Below are 26,318 nucleotides of genomic sequence, written 5' to 3' on the forward strand. Positions count from 1 at the left end.
TGCTTATGGGCATGCATACAGGCGTGTTTGTGTGTGACAAGGCACTGAGTTGCTCCCATTCCTAGAAGCCCCCCAGGCACTGGGGAGCATCTGCAGCCCTCTCTTTTCCATATGCCCTGTGCCTCTCAGTCTCACTGAATCATTAATTCAGGGTGATTATGAATTAACAAGCCACCATCACTCTTTTCCCTGTCAGATCAGCAGGATTTTTCATCCCATTTTTATGATTTTGACAGTAGGAGAGAGCTTCTAATTATGTAGGCAAAGCTGTCTCAGGTGGACGATCTGGCATGTGGATGCTGCTGATACAGTTGCTATAGCGATCTGTGACTTTTCAATTAGAAAAATGTGTTACTTAGATTATCTCTTTGGAAATTAGTTGGGGTGCAGAAGTCAACAAGGTGGAATTACATTCTCAGTTACATGTAATGATGACAAGAATGTCACCTTTAAATTCAGGCTCATTAGCCCACAAAATGTCAAGTAGAGAATATTGTTGTTACTTTTTCATGTTGTACAACCCTCGTTACACCTACTGAGTGGCCAAACAAGCCCAGTATGGCTGCTATGAATTGGGAGAACTTTTGTCTTATGTATCTTTATGTAGCCAAAAATGGATTTTCCATACATGCAGTGTGTCCCAAAACACTACAGATCACACAATGTACATTTCAGAGTATACACTCATCTCTCCAAAGTTTGTGAGACCGTGATGGAAATCCTCCCCAGGTGGCAAAGAGAGCAGACCTCCCTTGAGCGGGCGGAGGCTCACAGATGCTTGCCAACACGGGGGCCTGAGCACAGCATTCTCCACTTGAAGGGCGGTCTCCTTAATCACCATGACACCCTGCTGCTCTGTTGTTTTGGCAAAACAATGTAGAAGCAAACAGACAGAGCAAACTTGATTAGATGGGTTCTGTTGGGAATGAGATTTACAAGCTTCAAGATGCTTTTTAGGGGTGTCTGACACTGACACTAGATCACAGGAAATTGCATGACATTCAGGTCCTCCTGAACAATAGGGTTTTAAAGTTGCTCATATAGGAGTCTGTCTACATCCAGTGGAACAGAGTTTTTTTTTGAAAAGCATCTCTGAAATATATGATTTAATAAACTCTTGAATTCCCATTTGAAAAGGGCTTAAAAGTCCCAATAGCCTTCTGCGCATTCATTTGTAGTTTAACCCATCATGTTCTAATATGAAGGGAAATTGTATCAATACTTTTTCATGAATATCTAATATGTATGCCCCTCCCTTTGGTTCAAGTACATAATAGTACAGGGATATTAATTATAAAATTAGGCCTTAAATTTTTTATCATGTTTATTTTTTTCTTTAGACCCTTGTTTTTAAGACTCTGTTTTAGAATGTGTGGCACTGTCTTGTCACAAGGAAAAAGGGTCCAAATACAAATCGCAGCCCTCACCTGGGCGTTGCCTTTGATGTGTGATTGACAGCAGTGGAGGCTGGTGATTATTTGCCTAGGCAGGGCTACAGGCTCTGGGGACTTCAGCTTACACACAAGCAATGTCGTCATCTAGCTTGGCGCACTAGGGTTTTGACTCCAACAAGAGAAGACTGTTACACTTACTTGACAATTGAATCAGAAAAGCAAGCACACTCCTACCAACAGTTCAGCTTTTCTACTTAATCTGTCTCTTTAAGATTCAGCATGGATGCCAAATGCACATTCATTTCTGTTTTTCATAATCATAATAAACTGTATGTGTCTGTATGGAGCTGTGTAAGTATTTATAAACCATACTATTTTTTATTTGTAGTGTGTTTTGTTATACAACTAAGATTTATTCATGACATAGGCCTATCCCACTTTTTAACCATCAATATGACTGAATATTTAAATGTAGGCTATTGCAGATGAAGAATTTAGCTTTTTTTTGTGCAACAAATGAAAATATAACTCAGGCATTGAGTGAAATGTGAAATGAAAAGCCGGCTTTCAGAAAGAAATGGAGACATAAGATTTTAAGAAGTAATTCCTATCACTATTGCTGACTCTGAATTAACATTAGGCTTTGTGGCCGGTGGGGCACCGCACGTACGCCCTCTATAGCCGTTAAGCTAATTAGTGTGAAGAGAAGGTCACTTCAAAACTTCTGTGAGGTGTTGGAGTATTATAGGAGAAACGTGTAGGCTACATTTGGCGTATTTTAATCACCTTGAAACTTCCAAATTAGTCATTTACCGGTCCTCATGGAGTGAAACACACCTTGTTATGGCAGGTGTATTGATGCTTTCTTTCTTTATTGAATCTTGTTAGGTCGAACTTTGGTAAAGTGGCTCTGTAGTATTTATGACTGATGGCATTGCCATTTGGACTTCCATGAGAAAAGTCAAAATACAGTGTGGTCGTTTTTAGTTGGTATTGTTTTCTGGAACGTAAAATGCTTTTCCCAATATCACAGCTCTACTTTTTTTAGTGAGACCCACTAAGGGTCAAGTAGTGTTGTAGTCAAGACCGCCCAAACCGCGACCAAGTCAAGACCAAGACCGGAGTTTATTGAGACCGTGACAAGACCAAGACTTTTAGGTGCTGAGACCAAGTTGAGACCAAGACTGAGGGAGGGCGAGACCGAGTCAAGACCAAGACTTCATGACACAATAAAATGTGGAACGAGATAATAAGTAGGCTACTTGTTAAATTGATCTTAAAGATTCCCATTCCCATTAAAACACCCATGTACAAACACTAAGAGCTGAAATCAACTTAAGCATCTTTATTCAACACTCCTTTTCCATGTTTACCATCCACTTAACAATAAAGCTGGGCGATAAGGCCAAAAATATTATCTCGAAAAAAATGTCATAACATTCGATATTGATAATTAACATAATAATAATAATATCAAATCATTATTTCTTTCAAATTTAAAGGCAGATGGTAATTGTGGTTTCAAACTATTGTTTATGGTCAGAACAAACACAGAACAAACACAGAACAAACACAAATCTGAGGAAGAACATTCAAACTTAAGTGCTAATTAATTTGTGATTCAAACATCAAACAATCATCAAACATTTATTAAAAATTTGATATGTTGTTATTGAGGAAATTATATCTCTATAATTATCATTATTGATTTATTACCCAGAAGAATTTTTTGTGCATCCATTAGGCTTTCTGGGTGACTCTTGTAACGTTATCCCATATTTGATCCTTCATTTTTGATATGCAACTATCTATTCAAACTCAAAATTAGCTCTCTTAAAGTAAAGTGCGATGAGCTTGTGGCCATACAGAACAACCTATTTAATATGTACATTTTTCATAGAAGTGAAGGTGCATTACTCGGTCTTCACTCTCTGCTGTCACATCTCTAGGCTAGCTCACTTACCCAAATGAAGAACGGTACAACGGAGCGTAGCTTTAATGTTGGGAGCTGTATGCAGCTGACAAGTAGCTATGTTGATGTAAGTTACACATGAGCTACATACCTGTATGTGGCATGTCTCGTCATTGTTTATCACAAGCAAAAATGTAACTTGGGAACAAGTTGTCACCATATGCCCTGTCCTCAGACTCTAACAAACTAACTACATTAGCTACTTCCCCTAATATGTTAACTAAATTAGGTAGCGTGTGCATCTGGCTAAGTTGCAAATAACTAGCAGGCAACTATAGCAAGCAACTGAAATTAGTGCCCTGAAACATACAGTATACATAGGTAAGCTTGCTTTCAAATCTAGACTGAGGCTGGAATTGGCTTGTGAAGAACAACTTTATTATATATTTTCACAGTTTTTAGCGATAGACCTGCATCATGTTTTAAAGACCACATGGCATGCTATTGCTGCTTTCTGCACCACAGCCCCTGCAATACACTGTCCAGAGCCAGCCCGCCAGCTCACAATATGTAATCTGCGCCATATGACATTCACATTTTACAAAATGGTTTCTGATTGAAAAACTATAAAATATTCTAATAAATGCTGAGTGTGACAGGTGTTTACAGATAGCAATTTTTTGCTTTTGCAGTACACAGTCTAGCACATAACAAGTTACACACACGCAGCTTTGGAGAAAGAAGAAGAAGAAGAAGAAAAACAATCTAATCTGTGCCACCAGCATCTGCTGTCGGTCTGGCAGGAGTAGATGTTGATAGCCTGCCCTGTGCACACTATTACCAGGTTTTTATGTTGCCATATAGCTCTGTGTGAGATGAAAACTTGTATGTATGTTGATGGGCTCTCCAGTTTATGGCTAGTGAGACTTTCCACATTGGACTCCAGTTGATTGGAAGTTAAGAAACGTTGGGAGTTTTTGATTTAGACGTTCAAATTTGAGAAGAAAAAGACATTGTCATAAGACATGAGAAATGATACAGGAGGAAATGGAAATGATGATGTTGCAAGCAAGGAAGCAGAACTCTCGCTCTGCTGTTTTAGCACTTGAGCTGAGGAAGTGACATGCATTTGGTGAGTCCCAGACATGCTTGATGTTCCCAAGTTAGACTGGATATTTAGAGAAAATTAATGAAGTAGAGACAGTATGTGGGAATGATCTCCCAACAGAAAGGCTTATTAAATTCTTTTGTAACGCTGTAGTAGCTCAGCAGTGCTCCAGTGTATTTTGAGTTGACATTTTTAAACAATAGGCCAACCTTAAAGGATGAGCTACAGGAGTCTGACTCACCTGACAAACTACAGCGGTCCAGTGTGCTGTATTGAGCTGCAGGGCTTTGACTTGCTGAGCTAGCAGTTGTTGTCTACCTCAAATGACAAACCACAGGGTTCTGGCAGAGATGGCCTCTGAATACATCGTCGTCTCCCACCAATTCTTCCTGCTCGTCAGGTTAAAAATCTTACCTTCACGTCATCAGCCTCAAACATCCCATAGCCATCCTCTTCTTGCCCAGTGTCTTTTTTACCAGAAAAAACACTGTCACTGATGCTCTACCCTCCCAAACATAATCTATATGTAAAAAGCCTGGTGTAGTCAATGTTTCTCACTGCTGTACTTCTCTCACAGACAAAAACCTCTTACCATAAAAGGAGCCATGCACTGTATTGGAGTTCAACTTTAATAAGCCAGTGCCATTGAAGGGCGGGGCACATATCCAGTCTCCATCAATGGAACAAATGTAAATGTAAAATGTAAACACAAGGCGCACAGTTATAACACAATAGAAAAGTAGTGTGAATCATGAATACGGACAGAGCCGGAGGGTGAAACAGCAGAATCAAGGCCACGCAAGGTTATTTAAAATCTTCCACATCATCCAATTTAAAATGTGCCCACGCATTTAAACTCTCCTTTTCTTTTGCACGACTCAAGTCCTGCATGAAAATAAAGAAGGAAAGTGTGTGCCCAAGAGTGTGCAACCTGGCCTTAAGTCATTGTTTGAGGAGCTAAATAATGCTCAGGAAATGGACAGTTTTGAATCAGAACTTACTGGAAGCCATGTGCGAGTTCCAACCTTAGTGAGCAATAAATATAAACATACCATTTGTAAGTGTTTCTTTAGTTAAGCTTCTGTCATTTTAATGTTTTAATGCCTTGTACTTCCAATGATATGGATATGTCATGTGCTGTGGTTACTTTAATCTCTAATTAAAAAGTAGACCTATTTTCAATGTGCTTATTGTTGCGGGTTTGATTTTGTGACTTCAGCTGCAAAAACTCTGGATGCCCAGAGAACACACATTTTATCTTGGCCAGACTACTTTCTAAGGGACACTCAGAATGGTAGATTCTGTTGCACTCTGACTGTTAATGTGTTGAATGGATGTTTTAATCACTTTCTGGCTTCAACCTTTGGCCCTCTCTCTCTCTCGCTGTGTGTGTGTGTGTATTAGATAAGAGTGCTCCCTTTCATTTTGAGCAACATAAAGCATGCGTGATGACATTTTTAGCACCATCCATTAGAGCCTGACCGATATATCATTATGCAGATATTATCGGCCGATATGAGCTAATTGCAGATAAATCGGTATCTGCGTTTATAAGAGACAATTTATGAGAGTCCGATCGTTTACTCATTTCATGAGTGTTGCATAGTTTGCTCACCAGAGGTTCCACTGATCAGCTGACCGGAGTCTACAGGAGCCTACGGGAGCCTACGGGAGCCTACAGGAGCATGTAGAAACAACAGAGAGAACTGTGTTACCGGTGAGTTGGTCATTTGTCATGCTAAATACATGACTTAAATAATAATAAAATAGCATCCATCCCTTCTCCTCTCCTGAAAACATTCATGACCATACTTGCTAACCCTCCCGTTTGTCATTGCCCTCTCCCGGCTTCCTACCAGGTCGCAGTAGTATTAATGTTATAATAGGTGAGTGGTGGAGGATACGCTGCTGACAGACTTGATTGTAGATTTATTTCCGAAACAGTTCTAACGGTCCTCTCATTTCTCCCTAGGTCATCACTTCTAAATATTTTCTAACATCACTTACAGCAACTAACGCTGCACATTGTTAAATTATCAGTGGAAGAGCGCTAACGTTAATGAGCCGTTAAACTATAGTGTTACTATACATATTAAACGTATTAAAATACCTGGAGCTACTTGTCTGTAGTTACAGTTGATGCGTCGAAAATGATTAAACCAGAGGGGACTTGTATAAATGTGAGGTGAACAAGTATCTAACACGGCTTTCTGCCAAACAAAGTTATAGCTCCTCTTTCAAATGTGCAATGTTAGTGTGAAAACAGTCATGTAGACAGTCATGTAGTATTAGATGCGTGTATAATAGATTGTGGTTTAAAAATTCTCGGAGCTTTGGTTAGAATGAAAAGCGTGCTGGTAAAGGGATAAATTAATGTTAATATGCTACATTGAAAATAGTCATTGTGGCAGAATGTGTAAAGTAATAACTACTGCACAACAAAAAATATATTGCCAATGTAGTCGAGTGCTTTTTATCATTATAATGTAATATAATAATTGTAATGACATGAGTAATCTGATTATTATTATTGTTAATACTTGTAGTAGTACATTATAATTTTTTTTTAATTATAGTTTCTCTTTGGCAGCTGCACACAATAGGCTACATACACTATTTCCTTTAATGTTCATTAGTAGTAGTACTAAGTCGGGCTCCACCATCCATAGTGGGACTGTGGGTAACAGTAGAGTAAGTCCCACCTCAGAAATTAACCCTTTACCTGAAACCTTTCCTTTTTATTTCAGCTGTTCTGCCCAGTTGGTATATATGCCTTTCATATGAGGAAATTGAGCACTATTTTCATTATTCATGCCCACAACATGATATATGCTCATTTTCATGACCAGAACCTGGTGACCTGATACTGGGAATGCATACACATCCATTTATCAATATTGTTAATTTCTGCAGTTTTCAAAAGACACAAAGTAGCAGTGCCAGTTCTGGTAAAACAATTGATTGCACTTTTTGTTAACTCTTACTTCCTTCCCTAGGTATCTACCCCATTGATGTGATATGTACTGTGAGCTCTTACTAGTATTTATTGCTGCTCTTACTAGTATGTATTGTCAGTTGTAGATGTGTAGTTGATGCTCTGTTGATGCTTGTATGTTGTTCCTCAAATGTAAGTCGCTTTGGATAAAAGTGTCTGCCAAATGAGTAAATGTAAATGTAAATGTAAAATTATAAGCGTTACGAGCTCATACTGCTGTTACGGTACTGTCCCACATGCTGTTATTGATGAAAAGGCACTGCTGAGTGAGAGCTGCCACACTTGGATGTGATAAATTGTCGTTAATTTCAGAGTGCTTATGATAATGGCTGCCCCTGGTTTGTGAATGGGGCTTCCCCCCCCCCATGATCTCGGACTCCCCAATTCCGTCCCACAATTCATCTCTGGTGTTAAATTCACTCTTGCTGGGAGCACGTCCACAGATAGTTTGATTCAGACAAGGGAAACCATTAGGAGCACTGACTGTAATGCAGTTTTTGGCAAGAGAAAGACCCAAGCATTCATTACGTTGGTCTATCTTTATTTAGGAGCAACTTTATCAGCAAGCTCTTGTCATTAAAGGACAAAAAAGCAGTTTTAAAAAATGATGGTGTATGTTTTTTTTTTACAGATTAGTTGCCAGCAGTAGAAAACTAGAGCAACGTATCATGCCTACCTTCTTCATCACTGCTGTATTGGTCCTGAAAGATTAAGGAACAAACCACAGACTGCCTTTTTCTTTTTCTTTGGCCTGTGTCCCCTTTTGTAAAATGAACTGGGCAGCCTGTTCAAGCCTGAATTATGCATTTAATTTTTCGCTCAATAGAATTACACTCATAAAACACAGTGCTGAAGTGAAGATTTTTGGCATGCCAAATGTAGCCTAGCTGTAAGAAAATTGATTGCTAAAACCAAAAATTCATGCGCTATCACCACTTATCTGTGAATATGTCAGTGGTTCTATAATTTCAAATTTAAAGCCATGACATCTATTTTTATTATTATTTATGAGAAGGAAGAGTGGCTTTTAGCTGGGGGTCTATAGTATTTGACAGCAATAATACACAGTATTCTTTTGTTGACATGAAAATAAACTCTTCGTAATGAACATCTGTATTCCTCTTCCCACACACTGAACTCGCTGTAAGGGCCTTCTCCTGAAATTGCTACTTGCTCATAGCAGCCTCTTTTCTCAGGACGTAAACTGGTAATCCATCTTCAAAGCCCCTCCGCCCCTTCCCCACCTTCCTGGGTTAACACAGTCGGATGTGCCGTACCTCGAATATCATATGCATGAAAAATCTGCCATTCCTGCACTTTTTTGCTTCGTATGTTGCCGCACAGCAGTTGATGGATAGAATGTGTCACTTGGTGCAGTGCTCAGGGCAAGAGGCGTGCTTTTGGAGGTGGGGGTTTGTCCCTGAGAGTCAGGGGACTAGAGACCAGAAAGAAAAGGCCAAAGACCTGGCCGCTTTGTTCACGTTAACTACCACAACCTGACAGGGACACACAATTCACGAGAGACAGACATGTCTCCAGATTATCTCGGCTGAGGTCCCAGACAAAAACATACATTATTTAAACTCAGCTGCTACATCTGGGTGAAAAACACTACTAATCTGTTGCAGCACTAAATACAACACCTTGACTTTTTGCTGTTTTAAAAATGTTTATTTTGTTTGAAAGACTCATGGCTGCTGTTGAGCATTTTTAAATGCCAACAAAACTTTTTATAAGAGTGGTTTATTTAGCTTGAGAGATTTTAAAGATGCATTCAACCATGATGACATTTCATTAGCTAGAGGCAAAAGTGTAAAACCTGTAAATGTAATTTTCTATTATTATAAATTGGCCAGAGGACACCAAATGCTGATCTGAAATATTTAATTTAAGGCTGCAACTGATTTTATTCTTTTAGATTCATTGACTGGTATTTTAATCCATTAAAGTCTTACTCTCAGAACCAAAGGTGCCATATCAGAATTGCTTATTTAATTTTCAATGATATAAAACAGAAAATCAGCAAATTATCCCATTAAAGAAGCTGGAACTGGCATTTCTACTTGAAAATGAATTACCAAAATAAAAAACATTTCTGTTGACTAATCGGTCCAGCACTACATTCATTTGATCAAATCCATACTGTGTCACCCCCTGACACCTGTACATAGTAAGCAGTGCGGGGTCCTCCAAGACAGGAATGGATTCTGGCCTCAAAGCAGACTGATCAGGTCAAATTCAGAGTATTTCCATGACTCGCTATTCTGAGCAGGCAATGGGCAAGGCGGCCTTCAGCACTTACAGGTCCTGATGATATTATTTCAACAGGCTTTCAGTGGTTTGGAGAGTCATTGCAGTGGTTGAGAGCTAATGGGCCAGATGTAAGAGCCACCTGGCCGGCGCTAGGCCTCCGTATGCCGCCGTTGACAGAGCAAGTCATGCAGAGCCGACGCTCGCATGTCTCCTGCTCGCCGTTTCTCCGGCACAAAGCTTTTGCACCTTATTTAGCAGAGCAACTGTGCTCATCACAGTAACATTCTTCAGCAACTTTTTTTTGTGCACCCGAGTGTGTAATCTGCACTGGCATTTAAAAGTAATTATTTAGGTAATTATAACTTAAAGCCAGTATTCACACACATATGTATATATATATATATATATACCTATATCTCGTAGAAGACCTGAGCTTGAGGATGATACCACCCTGCAAGGGGTGAGAGGGGGATTTTTTATATATATCTATATCTATCTATCTATCTATCTATCTATATATATATATATATATATTATTGTGACATTAACACAGCTTGACCTGTAAAAATAGAGGTCACGGTGCAGAGCTCTGAAAGCAAAATCCATCACTTTGAATCAGCCGCAGGCAACGTGTGAATGCACTCTGAAATTCTGTCTATGCATACCCGAGACGCAGACACGCTGCTATATCTGGTATGTGGAATGAGCAATGCTTTTGGCAGCCCGCCCATTTAATTCATTTAACACTGAAGAAAACAGAGCACCTCTGGCAAACAGGGCCGTGGAAAATAGAGCCGTGAATCTTGATTGTGGAGGTAAATGAACAGATAGGTCTGGAGGTGTGTCATCTGTCTGTGAGCAGAGATGCATTAGCGTGGATACACCCCGTCACTTCTGTGTCCCCAGTAACCTCACAGAGGAAAAAAAACATCAAGTGTATAAAGCAGGTATTCCTTGTGGATATTTTCTCATCTAATATGTCATCAGAATGTGCAGAATAAGTCTGGGTATAAAAGAAAATCCAAAGTCCAAAGTTGCACTTCTTGAAACAAACATAATTCAAACGTTACTTCGGGCAGGCAATAATATTCAAGACAATGTAAGGCAGCGTGGTATATGTATACTTGTTTAAATATTCATGGTGAAAGGGCAGGAGTGGTGTATGGCTGGAGTGTGATTTACGCCAGCAATAAGTTTGTGTCAGCACAGAGGTCGACAATACCCCCGAGCCAACTTGCAAAGCTGTGAATAGGAGATGATAGCCTCCCACCAGTGATGGCCTCTTAAACTGCTCAGCTATTGAAAATACTCTGACCTGTACTGTAAGTCAAAGCTTTTACCAAAATCACACACGTCGCACACGTTTATTAATATTTATCTCAACCAAAAACGATTGTCGGGGTCAAAATCAATAGTCTGAAATGTTGGGGAATAACAGTGCAAGTGTTATGGCACAATGTCCTTTGTGTCACTCCTGGGGTCACATGTATAATTCTCTGTGCATACAGAGTTTGTGTCTTGAAGCTACAAACAGAAATATGCAGAGACACTGTTCTCATCCACTGGAATGTGTGCGAATGCACAAGCCTGGCTTCCACTGCCATGTATGGTCATAGGCAGAATGAATGAATTATTAATGAATGAAAGACATGTGTCTGCTCCTCCAATCTGTCAGTGAAAAGAATGGCAAAGAAGTGCCATTTCAATGACGTTGGTGACGTCCTTCAGCAGTATCATAGCAGCCATCCTTATGCACAATAATGACACATTCCCACATACATTTAACACTCATGTGTCTGTAAACTGTCAGCAGCAGCAATACTGTATCTCAATAATCCTCATCAAGCACTGTAAAGGTTATCAGCTAAAAGTTACTGTTAGTTTAGGTTATAGTGTGCATAGCAATTTGGAGTATATACAGTGCTTCACAATACATTACTACAAAGTTCATTCATACCACGATGTCTTACTGACAGGTGAGTTGGGTAAAAGCTTTAACAAGGGAGAGCATTTGCATTCTGTCTCATACCATCAGTCAATCTTGCTTTCTTTTAACCATGATGACTTTTTCGTACTGAAACCAGGCATGTTTGGAAGCTTAAACTTAATGTATAGCAGAGGGAGATTTGAAATTGAACATTTTGGTAGACAGTGACAATGACCTATTTTATTGTTAAGATTTATGGATCTTGTTGCATTAGTCTAGGTTTGTAGACCATACAAGAAAATCATACAGAAAAAAAAAATCATATAGTTGTATGATTATACAGTTGTTAAAATTGACACACCCTAAAAGAATAACACTGCATATTGTATTTGGTCTCTCACCTTATTTTCCCATTTCCACATATCACACTCTCGGTATAGGTAACAGTTTGTACTCGGTCTGAAGTATGCATTAGGTGCGCACATTCTCACCACATGTTCTTCTTTTATAAATATCAGTCTATGTACAGGAAGTGGTGTTTTCATGTATCTGACCTCCAAATATGTGATGCTCTTGCAGCAAAGCATGTACTAAACATTTGGCTTTGCATTACCACAAAGAACATGAGATGCTCCTTTGACTGTTGTCCACGTTCCTTACGTAGACAATGGTAAGGTTTCTGATTTATTCTCACAGTGCGGAATTTCAGCTCAAACCTCAGAGGAGGGGGAGGGTATGATCCGTTCATCTAACTCAGCAGCGGAAGATAGCTCCCATATTAAATTATGATGATATTATGACATGATTTAATATTAATAATGTTAATATTAAAAATTAATGGACTTCGGAAAAATGGAAAACGTATGCACTCTTCCGATCTATCTCCAGACAAAAAAAGGTATAAAAGAAAGTCAGAAAACACCAATGCCCTTCTCACCCCGAGGCCTTAAAAGTGCATCAGTCAAGAGAACAAACTGCTCTTAGGAGATGAAAACACCTAGGTACATTGGCCCTGTGTGCATCTCCGCTACTCCATCACCCATCACTGTCTGGGCCTTCCCCTCAGTCTTTAAATCTGGAGTGACAGGGTGTCACTGGGAAAACCCATTGAGCACACTGTGGGACGATGGCTTCATGCCCTTCTCCATCACACCTTTGTTCCATCCTCCTCTCCGAGTCATGACAAGGTAGGGGACGAGTTATCACACCCGTCAGCTTTATGAGTCCCTGTCTGCCTGTGGCGCGGTAATAAAGTCCTTGTGCTGCTTCTTCAAAATGGGGTGAGTCAGAGCAAGTGATGGGAAATTGGTCAGCAGAGTGTCGTTGAGGGGCAAGAAAGTACATTCTGCGCCAGTGGCTGCTTTGGATGCATTGTTGGTTTGATTAATAATATGAGGAGAAAACCCTCATTCCTCCGGAGTATTTTCCACCTGAGAGCCAGGCCATAAAAGCCCAAAATAGCCCTGAATCCCTCACAGCTCAACAAGAGGAGAATTTTATATTTATGGCCAAAGTGATTTTCCTTATTTAAATGACTCCATATTAGGAATGCTGCAGGAACCGGGGTGGTATTTACACTGAATGATGAAAATTCAAATGACCAAATTACTCTTTTATAATAACTGTAAATAATACTTAATTAGCCATAACCTTACATATACACTGCTGTCAATCATATACTAAAATCGCCATGTCACGTCTATTGGGTTCAAAGGTCACATACATAATTTTCCGATATCACAGCTTAAAAGGACCCTGAAGGGGATTCCGACATTTCAGCAGAGCTCTGGAGAATTTTTTATTTTCTATTTTTTTTGAGAGACACATTAGAATCTGAACCTAAAGGCCTGCTGTGCACTGTGTGGAGTAGTAATTGTGCGAGCAGCAATTGCACTCTCTGCATCTGCTAGGGAGAATAAGGGCCATCATTGGGTCAGATGCCTGCAGCCTCCGGAAACATTTAGTCAGCTGCAGTACATGTGAACGCTAAGTACAGTGGATATGTACAATATGAAGAGTACTAATGAGAAAATCTCTTCCATCCAGTGTAGTGTCATATCCTTTTGCTCTAGAAAAATTGACTTATGCCTAAGTAATTGTGCTTGATAATAGTCCGTTTTTCAGAATTGTTCTGTAAGTTATGCACTCAAAGTATTCAATGGCTATTTTGTGCTCAGCCCACCTCCGCCAGAAATTCATTGAGAGGGTAGTTTGTCAAAAGCATTGCATTAATTGATAAACTTGCAGGGGGTGTTGTGCACCTGGAAATGAGGCCATTTGTATAACCTGTCAGGTTACTTTTGAAAAAAATAGAGAATGAAACTGGCTGGAAATTACCATACTGCTGGAAGTAATGGTACATGTTTAAGAAGTTTTCTCTCATGCTGCACTTACATTTAAAGGGACTATATGTAAGTTTTTCAGTGAAATGAATCAAATTTTCATTGTCTTATTGCCAATGGGCTCAAAACTCACTTAGAAATGAAGCACACGCCTGCTTTCTCCGTTGCTTGCATCAGCCACTATTCTGCTTTTAATGTGAGGACACTGGGTCGGATTCAGCCCTGTGCGTGCTCCCGAGCCTCTCTCAGACTACAGCGACAACACAGCAGCTAACGACATGCAGTCCACTAACACCATAAAACAACACAGCTCACAGCAAAACACAGGCCCCACGTAAGGATACAAAACAACAATAAAGTTTAATGTGCTGAAGCCCATCAGACCAAACAGGTTCAGATGATGTCAAGTAAGAACAAAGTGAGCATTTATAAAGCTGGAGAAACACAGAGAAAGTCACGTTAGCTCGCCGGCTAACGCAGAGCTCCACCTCACAGTCGTGGTAACTAACGTGACCCACATAACATAAAACACTGCAACAAAACGGTCACAACACACTACAAACTAACACTAGTTACAGTAAAGTTACTTAGTGTGGTCTAACGGTTACAAAGTGTGACATCCCAGATAGCAAACTGACTCCGCACCGGAGGTCTCACAGGGTCCGAAACGGAGTAGAACGGAACGAGTCCACTTGCACAGCGCGATGGATCCGAAACGGATAAGGATTGCAGATCCGGAACAGATCTGGCTCATACCCTACCCGGATCTGATCCGGACCCGTTCACGAAGTGGCTCACCCGGCCTGGACCCAATCCGGATCCGTTTATGAAGTGGCTCATCCGGCCCAGATCTGATTTGGATATGTTCTTAAAGTGGCTTATCTGGCCAAAACTAGCTACAGAAATATCTAAAATCTAGCTGACCAACATCTACTGTTCTGTATAAGACAGGGTTCTTGCACCATTTTAAAAGTCAAAATTAATGCTTTTTAAGACGTTTTAAGACCTCAACAAATTAAATTTAAGACCTAAAATCTAAAAAAAATAATTCATGCGCATTTGATCTCTTAATGAGCGACGCAATGCCACATTTGGCAGTTTTATTTTCACCACATGTAAAAGACTTTGCATATTCTGAATCAGGGAACATAGAGGCTGTTTACACCTTGTGATCAGGTAGCACTTGACCACATGAAAGTACAGGTGTAAATGCACCTGAGACGCATTGAGGACAGATTGTGATCCAATCAGCAAAACGACCTCTGGAGGTGGTCAGGGAAACCATGACCACATGGATGTAAATGCCTTGATAACCACAAAAACAGCAACTACTTGGGCGGAAATATGTATCGGGCGCAGTCTTCTGCAAATAAAATCCAAAAGTTTGACAATGCAGACAGGATCCTAGACAGTGTGTCCATTCAGTGTTGTGCATAAACGTGCTCAAACAGAGCCAATTATTGCTCATGCTCAGGCTTTTGGTGACCTGATCGTGTCCGTTTCTGAACGTGAACTAGGGCTGGGCAATAAAACAATAATGGTAATTATAATGATACAATCTTCCTCGATTACAAATGTTCAATAAATATTTGATTTAATTCATCTGAATCACAAACGAATTAGCACTTTATTTTCTATTAGGATATTTATGTGTTGAGGAAAAGGGACTGAAAAAAGATTTTACTTTATTTTTCTTATGCATACAGTATTTGTTGTTTTGAATGTTTTACCTCAGCTTTCTGAAGTGATTCACTGTTTGATACCAGGCTGCTGTTTGGCATCAAGTGTTTGTCATGTTCTGACCTTAAAGAAAAGTTTAAAAGCACAATTAACCATCTGGTTTCTTCGGGAGCAAAAAATAAGCCTTTAAACTTATAATAATAAAAATAATGATTAAATAAAGATTTTACTATTTTTGTCCATATCGCCCAGCCCCGCTGTGTTAAACGCAATATAAACTACTAAAAGAAAAGAAAAGAGGAACTCACACATTATAAATAAAGTTAGCAAGGAAACCAAGCCGGACCGAACTTAAGTTTCACTTTCACTTTCCGGCCAAACTCATACACAGGCACGCCGCTACAGAGAGGTAAATAATCCATGGAGGAAAACAAATCACGGTGAAAGACATACTTTAGAAAGTTAATTTTTTGGACCTGCGCAAATGAGAGGAGCACGTGATGTAGGCTACAGTTGTTTGAGCTAGACAGAACGATCGGATCTTCCTCCGACCAACTTGCGTCTCCCAATCATGCAGCCACGACTGACTATAATATGACAGGCAGCCAGACGTCAACGTCTGCAGCTAACGTAAACGTAACATGTGAGTTATATTAATGGCGGGGTCTCACATTGTCAATTACTAAAAGAAAATCATACAAATACACGCTAATTAGGCGTTTTAGGCGACTGTGCGTGACAATTTTACCACTGGCCTTAAACACACCAAATTTAAAAGCTACAGCAAATTTATGGTAAATTTAAGACAATTTAAGACCTTATTTCCCTGATTTTATTTTAATACCTTTTAAGACTTTTTAAGGAGCCGCGGAAACCCTGTAAAAGCTTAAATACTTCTTATCCTTTAAGCCACCCTGCAGTTCTTTAGTTAAATGCTTTTACCGTGAAGAAGCAGAAAACAGGAAAATTGACTTTGTATTAGCAACTTAATACAGCTCTGCTACAGCCTTAAGAGAGACATCAGTTATCAGCATGCTCATGTCAGATAAAATAACTGGGGATCCTAAATGCGTTGTTTCCTTACACAGTTTTTATCCAAAGGTAGACTCAGTAGGTCAAATAAGTCTTTACAAACTGTAAATACATGGAATATGTATTACTGGACAAACGAAATGCAACCATAAAAATTATCCAAAATATTTTTAATTTAATAAAACCATCAAGGATTAAGGTGAATTAACAGTGGGCTGATCTTCCATAAGGATGCTGACAGTGGCACACATCCTTGAGCTTCTTCCCCTCTCTGATGCCAGGTTGAAACACCATATTTTCTGCTTTAGGATATCATTTGTGGCAGCATGGGAGATATGACTCTTTCTCACAGGATCTGTAATCACACAAGGAGATTTTCATGCAAAATTTCATGAACCCCCATTGCAACCAACAGTTTTTACAAAAGGATACACGCTAACCACCACATATTGATTATCTTTTTTTTTTTTTTACTATTTACTACGTATTTGATTGCAGAGCACCGCAGAGCAGCACATCCTCTCTCTCTCTCGTCTCTCTCTGTCTCTCTCTCTCTCATAAACACCGCTGCACAAATCAGTCAGCACCAGCACAAGGCTGTCAATGACGGAGACCCACCTTAAAAAAGTTATAAGCAAGCATGTAAGGAGCCTAGCTAAGATTATCCCAGTGTAAAGACTTCAAACAGGTGGAAATGCATTAGGTGCGTCTGTGTTTGACTTCATGCGGCGCTGCGCAGCGCTAACTTAACATGATGCATGCTGGACTTAAAATAAGGCATGCTGGTTAGAAATTGTGTCCGACTTTTGCCGGCGCTGCAAAATGGCACTGTGTCACGACATTTAAACCTCGTGGGAGATGGCAGCTGCAGGCGCTGAGTCCGGCAGCTGCAGTTGCTTTTCTCCGGCTGCACAAAGTTGGAACCACACTTTTGCCTGATCTCCTGGCAGTTTCCTTTGTAAATGCCGCGAGATCAGTCATTGATCTCAGCTCACACAGGTAGAATGTGTCCGACTCGACTTGATCTAGTCGGCGAAAGTCAGCTGCAGTCCTCTCGAACGCACCTAATATTTCTTCCCCACCAGCTTTGCGCAGTACTTCCTGCGATTGGCTAGTACTTGTTGCGTTGAGGGGGAATAAGACGGTGGAAACAGTCTGACTATGTCCATATGTAATAAAACCCACTTCACTGTACCTCTAAAGATCACTAAGCAACACTTTATATTTTATTCACAGTTATTTAATCTAGACAAAAAACTAATTTTTGGAAAGCTACTGTTCCCACAGACAACAATCATTTTTACACAAACAGGGTATTTTCTGGAGATTAATATAAGACAGTGTTCACTTGGGGGAGGCACGTCCTCATGTGCCGATTAGACCATGAAATATCACCCAGGTAGGCTGGTTGGAGTGAAAGATCCATGCGTTTTAAGTCTTGTTAGATGTCAAAACACTGTATAACTGTTTATAATACTATGAGAAAGTACAGTATATGTATATGACAACAACAATCATAATGTAACAGTCAAGTTTCAGAGTCTACCAGAAATGTGTATTTGCAAATATCTTGGCCACCTCAGTGCTTTGCCAGATGATGTGTTGTTGCGTGGCATTAAGACTTAGCCAAAAGACCCTGCAATGTTTTCTGATTCACTCTGTGTTGACTCCCAATCCTCTGCGTCGATTAATAAGCATGGTTGTGTTTTTTAAAGTAGTGCTAATGCCAGTTTGAACACTGCCTAAGAATGCTGTGTGACTTCAGATTGTTTTAAATATATATTAGAATTACTTACACAGGAGCAACGTCTCCGATGCCATCTGGCATAGAGATTTCTTTCTCAGTGATCCCTGTCCTATTTATCCTCTTCCTGACATCATCATGGAACATGTGAGCAAGGATGTCCCATATGGCACGTTTTGTGTTGTGGCTCTTCTAAAAAAATCAAAAAAAAAATTAAAAAGTACAACAAATATCCATTTGTAATTATTATTATACATTTATTTTTATCATACCAGGGATAAATCCTGTGTTAATTAGATTTTTAAAATTCCCTTTGAGAGGTTAGTTTGTCAAAATTGGTAACCAATTTTTAATCAGCCTAAACCTAGCCTAAAGAAATATGTATGTATTCATGTATGTATATAGTCCAACAACTTGAGACATCCTCTACTAAAACCATCAGTTGATCGTTCATGACAGTTTCAGTAGAAAATAAATAAAATACTAACAAAATATATATTATAGTGTTTCCCACACATAGGCTTTACTTGGGCGGGCTGCCCAGGTAGATTAACAGCCGCCCAAGTAAATTTGTCGACCCTAGACTGCGTGCGTTTACTATGAGCTTAGAACTATGATCAGGCCTTGCTCCCACAAGGTCTAGTGACGTTTTGCAGCACAGGTGTTGTGCTGAATTCTGTGTGCCTGCCATGAATTGCATACACCTCGCGGGAGGTAATGCTCTTTTATACTGAGAAAAGAGTTGGATGCAAATTTCAGCATTTAGGCTACAACATCCGTTTTGCCGAATTATGCATTCACTTTTTAAGGTCCTTTTCAGACACTTTGCTGTTCACATTATTTGATCTACAACTGATATGACTTGATGTTTCTCATTTAAAACAGCGACATGGTCGGCTAAAAGGGGGATGGCGCTATCTGAATGTTTTGTACACTGAGCCAGAGATGTTTAGAGCTTATAAAGACATTGACTCAGCTTTACTATCATCTCTGTAAAAAAACAAAAATCGCTCAGTGTGCCGAAATAATTTTTCACACTGTCATACCAAAGAATTATGCTCACCCACACATGCACTCAAAATGCTCATACTGTAGAGCCCTGTGGTTATTTCCTTTCTTACATCATAAAGAAATAATTACATTTATTAAAATCAATAAATAAGTAGACCATTGTCAGTATTTGACAAAATACGAATTTAGTCAGCTAAATCAAGTCTAATACTTACTTTACTCTGCCGGCAGGAAAGGGTGAGAAGCAGGCAGTCCCCACATCAGAGTGGCGCCACTTGTAAATGAGTTGTATGCTGCAGCAAAGCACAGTATAATGCAAACAAGTTAGATGTGAGACTTTTAGTAATGCCACTCAGAATAAATTTTAAGACCAATAACCAAAGTTCAAGAAAAGAAAAATGCCAAATGAGAAAAAAACATGAACTGACATCAATTAAGCTAACATTACTTAGGGTTTAGGAATTTTTGCCTAAATGTTTAATATGATTTATTAATCTGAAAGATTGCAGATCCACAGTGTATCTTTCAGTGTGAGTAAACTTCCCGAGGATGACATATCCGATGTAAACTGCCAATTTACGTCCGCTCAAAGGTTGCAGAAAAAACACTTAACGTTAAGGTTAGTTAACTTAACCTGAGAAAAAAATCACATTTCAAGTTTTCTTCAGTAACAAAGTCATCAAGTGAAAACTTTAGTTGTCTGTACAACCACCTTTCCATTGCAGTGTTAACTGCTAAATTAATAGCTTTTTCGGCATACTTTTAATGGCTTCAATTTAACAAAATATTAGCAAATATCAGCTTAAAATGGACTCAAATGAGTAACTTTAATGGTTAAGTTATACTAGAACCTGCTATTTAAATTAGGATCAGATTAGCTTAGCTTGTTACTAGACGGGTGAAATACACTTAACGTTAAATTAAATATGCCCTAATGACTGGCTTAAAATGACAGAAACATCTCATCCAAGCTAAGTTAGTTAGCTAGCTTAACGTTAACGTTAATGCTAAGGTGCTGTAACACGAGCTAACTTAGCTTGCCATAATCGGATATTGTCTGAATTAAAACGGCAACCAGAGCACCATTATCTATGACCGGTAACGTTATCATCTTACCGTGTCCGTGTCCTCCGAGAGAACTGCCAATTCCCACTGCAAGCGCTCTGCTGTCTGTGCGAATAACGGTCAGCGACGGTTAAGAATTTTTAAAACAGGCGCGTTCGATGTGCGAATTGGTTGGTTCTGTTGCTCCACAGTGATTTTACAGTGATGGCACAGCATGTTTTGGGCATCACCCCTAAGCCTTAACGGCAGGAAAACCCTGTTAATATGACCTCAGATTCATTATAGATATGATTTCTCATGTTTGCCTTTTGTGTCTTCATTTTACAGCTTCTGACATTTATCTATAGACCTTAATATAAAAAATAGGCAACATGAGAAACCTCCTCCCTTCTGAGGTGCATTTTATTTGCACATTAAAATCCAAAAAGAAACGTCTCCTCATTAGCTTAAAAGGACTAGTTTGCATCACTAAGTAGCTCCTCCAGTCGCCACCGTCCTTTCTTTTCCAAAACCACTTTTTTAGACTGAAAACTGAAAAATAATTGAATCAGTCTGTACAGGACTGAGCTGCAGGCTATGTCAGTTTAGTCTAAGTTTGTACCTGATGTTCTCAACATTGGACATGTAGGCAGTAATAAAACACAGCTTCCGGTTACTTTCTATAAATTGAGATAATGTTAAGTTACATAGATGCTATGTAGCTGCTGTAGAAGCTTTCCTGCTCAGCTGCATAGCCTGAAGGGGAGGGGGGATGTTAGCTAACTTAGCGCTAACCGGCTTCACTTTTCCAGCAGGTGGGAAACAACAGAGTTTTCTTGGTCTTGAGAAGCTAACACACTGTAACAGACACCGTACATTTACTGCCAGAATATTTTCCTCCGCTCGCGTTCACCGTCACTTTCTGCCGCTCGGACAATCAAACACTCGCTACGCACCTCCCGATTCAGAGTTACGGTGCTCTTATAACACCATCTGTCACATATGTTCTGCATAAAACGAGAAGAGGAAGCAAGCTGAGCATTGAGTGCTGCCGTGCTCGCACAGTGTGCGAGTGAAAACATTTGTAGCGCATAGTTTAATGATCGTGGGAAATTTTAGTAGGGGCGGTCATGATTGCATATAGAGGAAACACTGCAATTAATTGACTGAAAACTTTTCATCAGCTTTGAAAAAGATTTGCAGTTTTCTCTGTTTAGTTGGAGGCATCTGTTTAGTGCGCCATTGTGTGAGTTAAAACCAAATATCTGGTTACCAGTGGCCCCAGAACAGACAGAACAACCCATGACATCTCCCTCAACCCCACCTGCATTCATTATGAACCTGTTTCAAATACCTTGGACTCACCCTAGAAAGTAATCAAGAGTTTTGACCAACACCAACAGAGACTCTCTGCCATCTGCAAACTTAAAGCACTCAATTCAATTCAGCTTTACTGGCACCCCTTGTCACTTGCTACCACTGTCCAAGAGCAAACTCCAACCCATCGTCTTTACTTTTTCCCGTTTCTCCAATCTGGTATCTAGGTCACACCTGCTTTGTTTGTTTACGTTGCACTGAAAGCTTGACTCTCATCACTAAGGCATCAATTGTAAGTGACACGTTTATATATAATTCCTTACCAACTTGCCACATTTTTTAACTCAGTTATTATGTATTACCTTTACTTGGCGTGCAAAGCTGGGTGGTGATCCCGCAGGTGCTGCATCAAGTTTGATGTAGGTATCTGCTCCTTTAGCAGCAACCTTTTAACTGCAAGTTATTGAACAGGTGATCCGTCATCTTCAGTGATGCCCTGGTCAGTCTTAGTGTACCTGAAATGCTCCCCCACTGCCGACTTCAACTGTTTCTTTGGTGGAAATAAAGCTTCACAGTTTGGTCCCTCTGCCAGAGTTTAGCCAATGTACAGTAGTCTCTGATAAGCATGGCACTTTAAGCTGGTGGACCACTTGTGTAACTTTGTGCGACAGTTCCTTTCCCTGAAAAAGAAACACTCGGTGTAGTGGAGCCTTTACGATTAATTAACCGTGACGTTTTAAAGCACGGTTAATAGTGAAATCCGGTAATTGCTGCATTCCTAGATGAAAGTTATTGTTAGTTGCACCCCCTAAACAGTGGATGAGAGGCATTTCCTTTTGGTCAATCAAAAACTCCAAGCTTAATAAGAATAAACCCTAAAACATAATCTTTCTCCTGATGCAAGACGGTTTAGTCAGTGTTCCTGACAGTTGAAGCCGTCTCCCAAAAATAGAAGGCTCAAGTCTGTCATGCTGTCAAACTATCAATCCTGGAGGAGTGCTACTGACAGATTAGGACGCTGCATTTGCATAACTGTCACCTTCTGGACCAGAAAAAATGGGACCAGTTCCTTATTCACTCTGTCTGCATGAGTCTCTGATTTATTTTCAACTTAAGGATTTGTGTTGTATCAATTTCAAATCTGTGCTGCTAATTAGAAGAAGCCATAGTAATTGAATATAATATATATATTTTTTTGGTATTGGTACTGCATGTTATTTAATTTATTCTGAATGGTGAATTGATTCCAAACACCAGAGGCAATACATGCTCTACAAAAGGAACTAGATTGGAGGCAATTGGAACAGCATCTAACACAGTGGACCCAGCTGACTGGATCAGTTTGTTCATATCACTCTTGATGGAGTGAGACTGAAAAGCCACCGAGGGTCATTTATGTTTGTCTGGTTTTGTAATGGCTTTGGTATTTGGGAAGTTGTTCGTTGCATCAGCGATGGGTGCGGGGTTTTCCTGCTGAAACATTAACTTGTAGCTTTTGTGGGATGTAATGTGATCCTTTATGTGCTGAGTTAGATTTATGAGGCCAGAGCCAAAGGGATGCATTTAATAACAACTGCAAAACTTAAATGGAATATATTTCAATCTTATTTCCTCCAAAAAGAGGACAGAAGCACTATTTGTATTTGCACCACATTTTGTCACTCCTCTGACCTCTTTACTACATTCCAATCTGTCTCAGCGTTTGACTAGAAACAAAAACTGTAGCATGCAGAGCGGGGCCTCCTGCAGAGACAGAGACCTGGGAGACTGATTCAAATTCACCTCTTCAGTCTCTCTCCTCTGCTCTTTCCACTTCAGCCTAAGATATTGTACATTTGAGATAACAGCCAACCTGGGAGACTATCCTTTCAATAGCAGCACTCTGGGGTAGCACAGAGGAGATGACTTTTGAGGTCAATAGACATGGCACATGTTGCTGGAAATGGTCCATAACAGCTCTTTCTGACATGACAGAGTAGCCCTGGATTCTTACCAATAGACATTTTTTCACAGCATAACCCTCAAAGTACAACCCTGCAGTGCCTGTCAGGGCTGAGGTCAATCCAGTGTGATTTACTCTAATCCAATGTCCAAACTGCTATTTGTTTATAGGGAACAATAAACCAGTAAATAAACCATCTCTTCTGGCAAGAAAATGTGAAGATGATAGAGTTTATTTGATTTTGATACAATACAAAATGGCATGATTCATTTTGTGGAGGAGGAAACTGTGTTAAGAAACTGGAGGTTAATTGTCCTGTATAGTGACAAAGCCTGCGTTTGCCGTTGTATTGGAAACGAGGCTACGGCGAGCTGGCGTGTCTCCATGCCCCTTCCCTGCACTCCTCCAAGGAGGAATACAGCACATATGGCCCCCTGGGCGGTATGGATGGGTCGCTGCAATCAAAGTAGGAGGACATGAGCACAAGAAGTATCCCATCTGTCATGTTGTCCTCTCTCTCTAAAATGGATTAATAACGGTCGGCAAGAGAACAGTGAGAAGAATAAAAGCATCACAATTATCTGCCACAGAAGGAGGAGATTCACAGGCCACACGATGGTTTTAGATATCCATTTCTGATTTAGCAAAAATCTGTTTGTTAGTGTTCCATTTGGGCTGATATTAGTCACCCTATCCAAATTCCACATTTGTCTATCTCACTTTGAACGTGCTTTAGCATTTTAAAAAAATAAAGCTTAGCCAGGCATTAGTCACCCTGCAATACATCTGCACTAAAGCTGCTAAGTCTGAATAATATGGAACTGCTAACAAGCCACAATGGAGAATTTTCTTTAAATACCTTCACATCTGCTCGAAATACTTCAGATTTGCTGTTCTTTTACAATACTTAGAACTCCCCGAGCTTTGCTAATGCATACATAATGCTGGCACAGCTACACAGGAAGATGATGTTCTTTAATGGCCTGATGATGTGTGAAGCCGACACCTGTGAGTCTTGTCCAAGTCATGCAAGGACGTTTTAAATGTAATATTAAGAAAGTGATTCTATTGCAGTCCTCTATCAATGCCAGGCCTGCTTGATAGTAAACATCATATTGTGCTGTACAAATGTTCCCTGGCTAAAAGGAAAAAAGGCTAATTTATGTAACACAATGCACACAGAAGGCAGTTTCGAAGGGCTTTTCAGACATTTAAAGTTTAAAAGGAATTGGAAACAAACCGTTTGTTTTACTATAGTTAGTGGACTGTGGATTTCTGTGTTTTTCTTTTCTACTAAAATGATCTAGCTGATCCATAGACTAGTCTCCTACAAATGCGTATAGGGCAGAATAGGGCGGTTTCCACTGATAATAGATACCCAAAACAGAGCACTATACTTTCTGAAGTCCCCTAGACTCCCGCCAATTCAAGGCTCTTAAAACCCAAGAGCTGAATGCGGAAAAAAGTCTGAGACTAATAAATCCTGCAACATGTAAACCAAATGATCACTCAAAGCAAACATACTTATTGGGAACATTGGGAGGACGAGACAAAAAAGCAGCACAAATGAGATTGTTATCTAGCCCTACACAGAGATTATGAAATGATGTGGTATCTCTCTACTGTCAGAGAGGTCAACCAGAGACAGCTTCTTACCAAGTACAGACACAGTGACCACCACTGCAAATGAAAAAGGGAGACATAAAAAATCCCGGTTACCAAGAGAATATAGAGTCTGTGAGCACTGCACAACATGTGAGGTGGGGACAGAGACACATTTTCTCCTGAAATGTGATAAATATAGAAGCATAAGAGAGCAATGTTTTGAGAAATTCCATTTATTAATGCTGGATTTCAAAGAACTTGAAGATAACAGTAAATTAAGAATAATCCTAGGAGAAGGACATACAGCGAGTGATTCAGCCAACTGTTGCACTTAACGTTCGCTGCATGGCAGGTTAAATGTTGTTAATTCCTGTTTGTAGTTTATGTTCTATCTGTATTTGCTATTTTTGTTTATAACTTCTAAATTGAAAGGCCTTGATTGCATTAATTCATTATGTCGTTATGGCATATTGAAATGTACATTTTCTGATTTGGGCGCAGACAGCTTTGGCAACATTGTTTAACTGAAACATTAATGCCAATAAAGCACACTGAACTTGACTACAAAAGAACTGGATATAGCCACCATGTAGCCACCCAATGGTTTGTGAGATACCGTTTTGAAGCCTCGATATTGGTGATTTTGTCGTTGCCATCTTTTTTTGCAACCAGAAGTGAGCATATATGAGAAGGTGGAACTGGGGATTGATATGCATTGCCAGGACTCAATCCTGACTGACAGGTCACTGTGTTAGTGACGTAGCCACGCCTTCAATCATACCCTGCTTTACGGTCTATTTTCCTCAAAGTGATCATAATTTACACAATGAATATCGTGCTGTGTTATAGAAGACTTGAAACTAGCAACTGAGATCATAAACCCATTAGGAAAGTGTTTACTTAGAAAATGAAAGTGAGAAGTATGCTCATTTTGTTAGACTCAAATGCAATTGGACTTTTTTTTTTTGCAAACTGTGGAGTCGCTCCCTGATGGCCAGTAGAAAGGTTTAAG

General features: G+C 39.8%; 1 long non-coding RNA gene across 2 annotated transcripts; it reads right to left on the reverse strand.

Moving 5' to 3' along the window:
- Nucleotides 1-614: 614 nt before the first annotated feature.
- On the reverse strand, nucleotides 615-20,562 carry LOC123978032. 2 transcript variants are annotated; one of them, XR_006826848.1, is made up of 5 exons: nucleotides 20,515-20,562; nucleotides 19,614-19,691; nucleotides 18,440-18,579; nucleotides 6,030-6,089; nucleotides 615-855 (listed from the first exon to the last, which is right to left on the reverse strand). It is a non-coding gene; the product is annotated as an uncharacterized LOC123978032 (long non-coding RNA). The 2 variants fall into 2 exon arrangements; XR_006826847.1 differs by lacking the exons at nucleotides 615-855; nucleotides 6,030-6,089 and adding an exon at nucleotides 16,799-16,998.
- Between the last annotated feature and the right edge of the window lie 5,756 nt (nucleotides 20,563-26,318).

The sequence above is a fragment of the Micropterus dolomieu genome, linkage group LG01, assembly GCF_021292245.1.
Source record: "Micropterus dolomieu isolate WLL.071019.BEF.003 ecotype Adirondacks linkage group LG01, ASM2129224v1, whole genome shotgun sequence".
NCBI classification, from domain to species: domain Eukaryota; kingdom Metazoa; phylum Chordata; class Actinopteri; order Centrarchiformes; family Centrarchidae; genus Micropterus; species Micropterus dolomieu.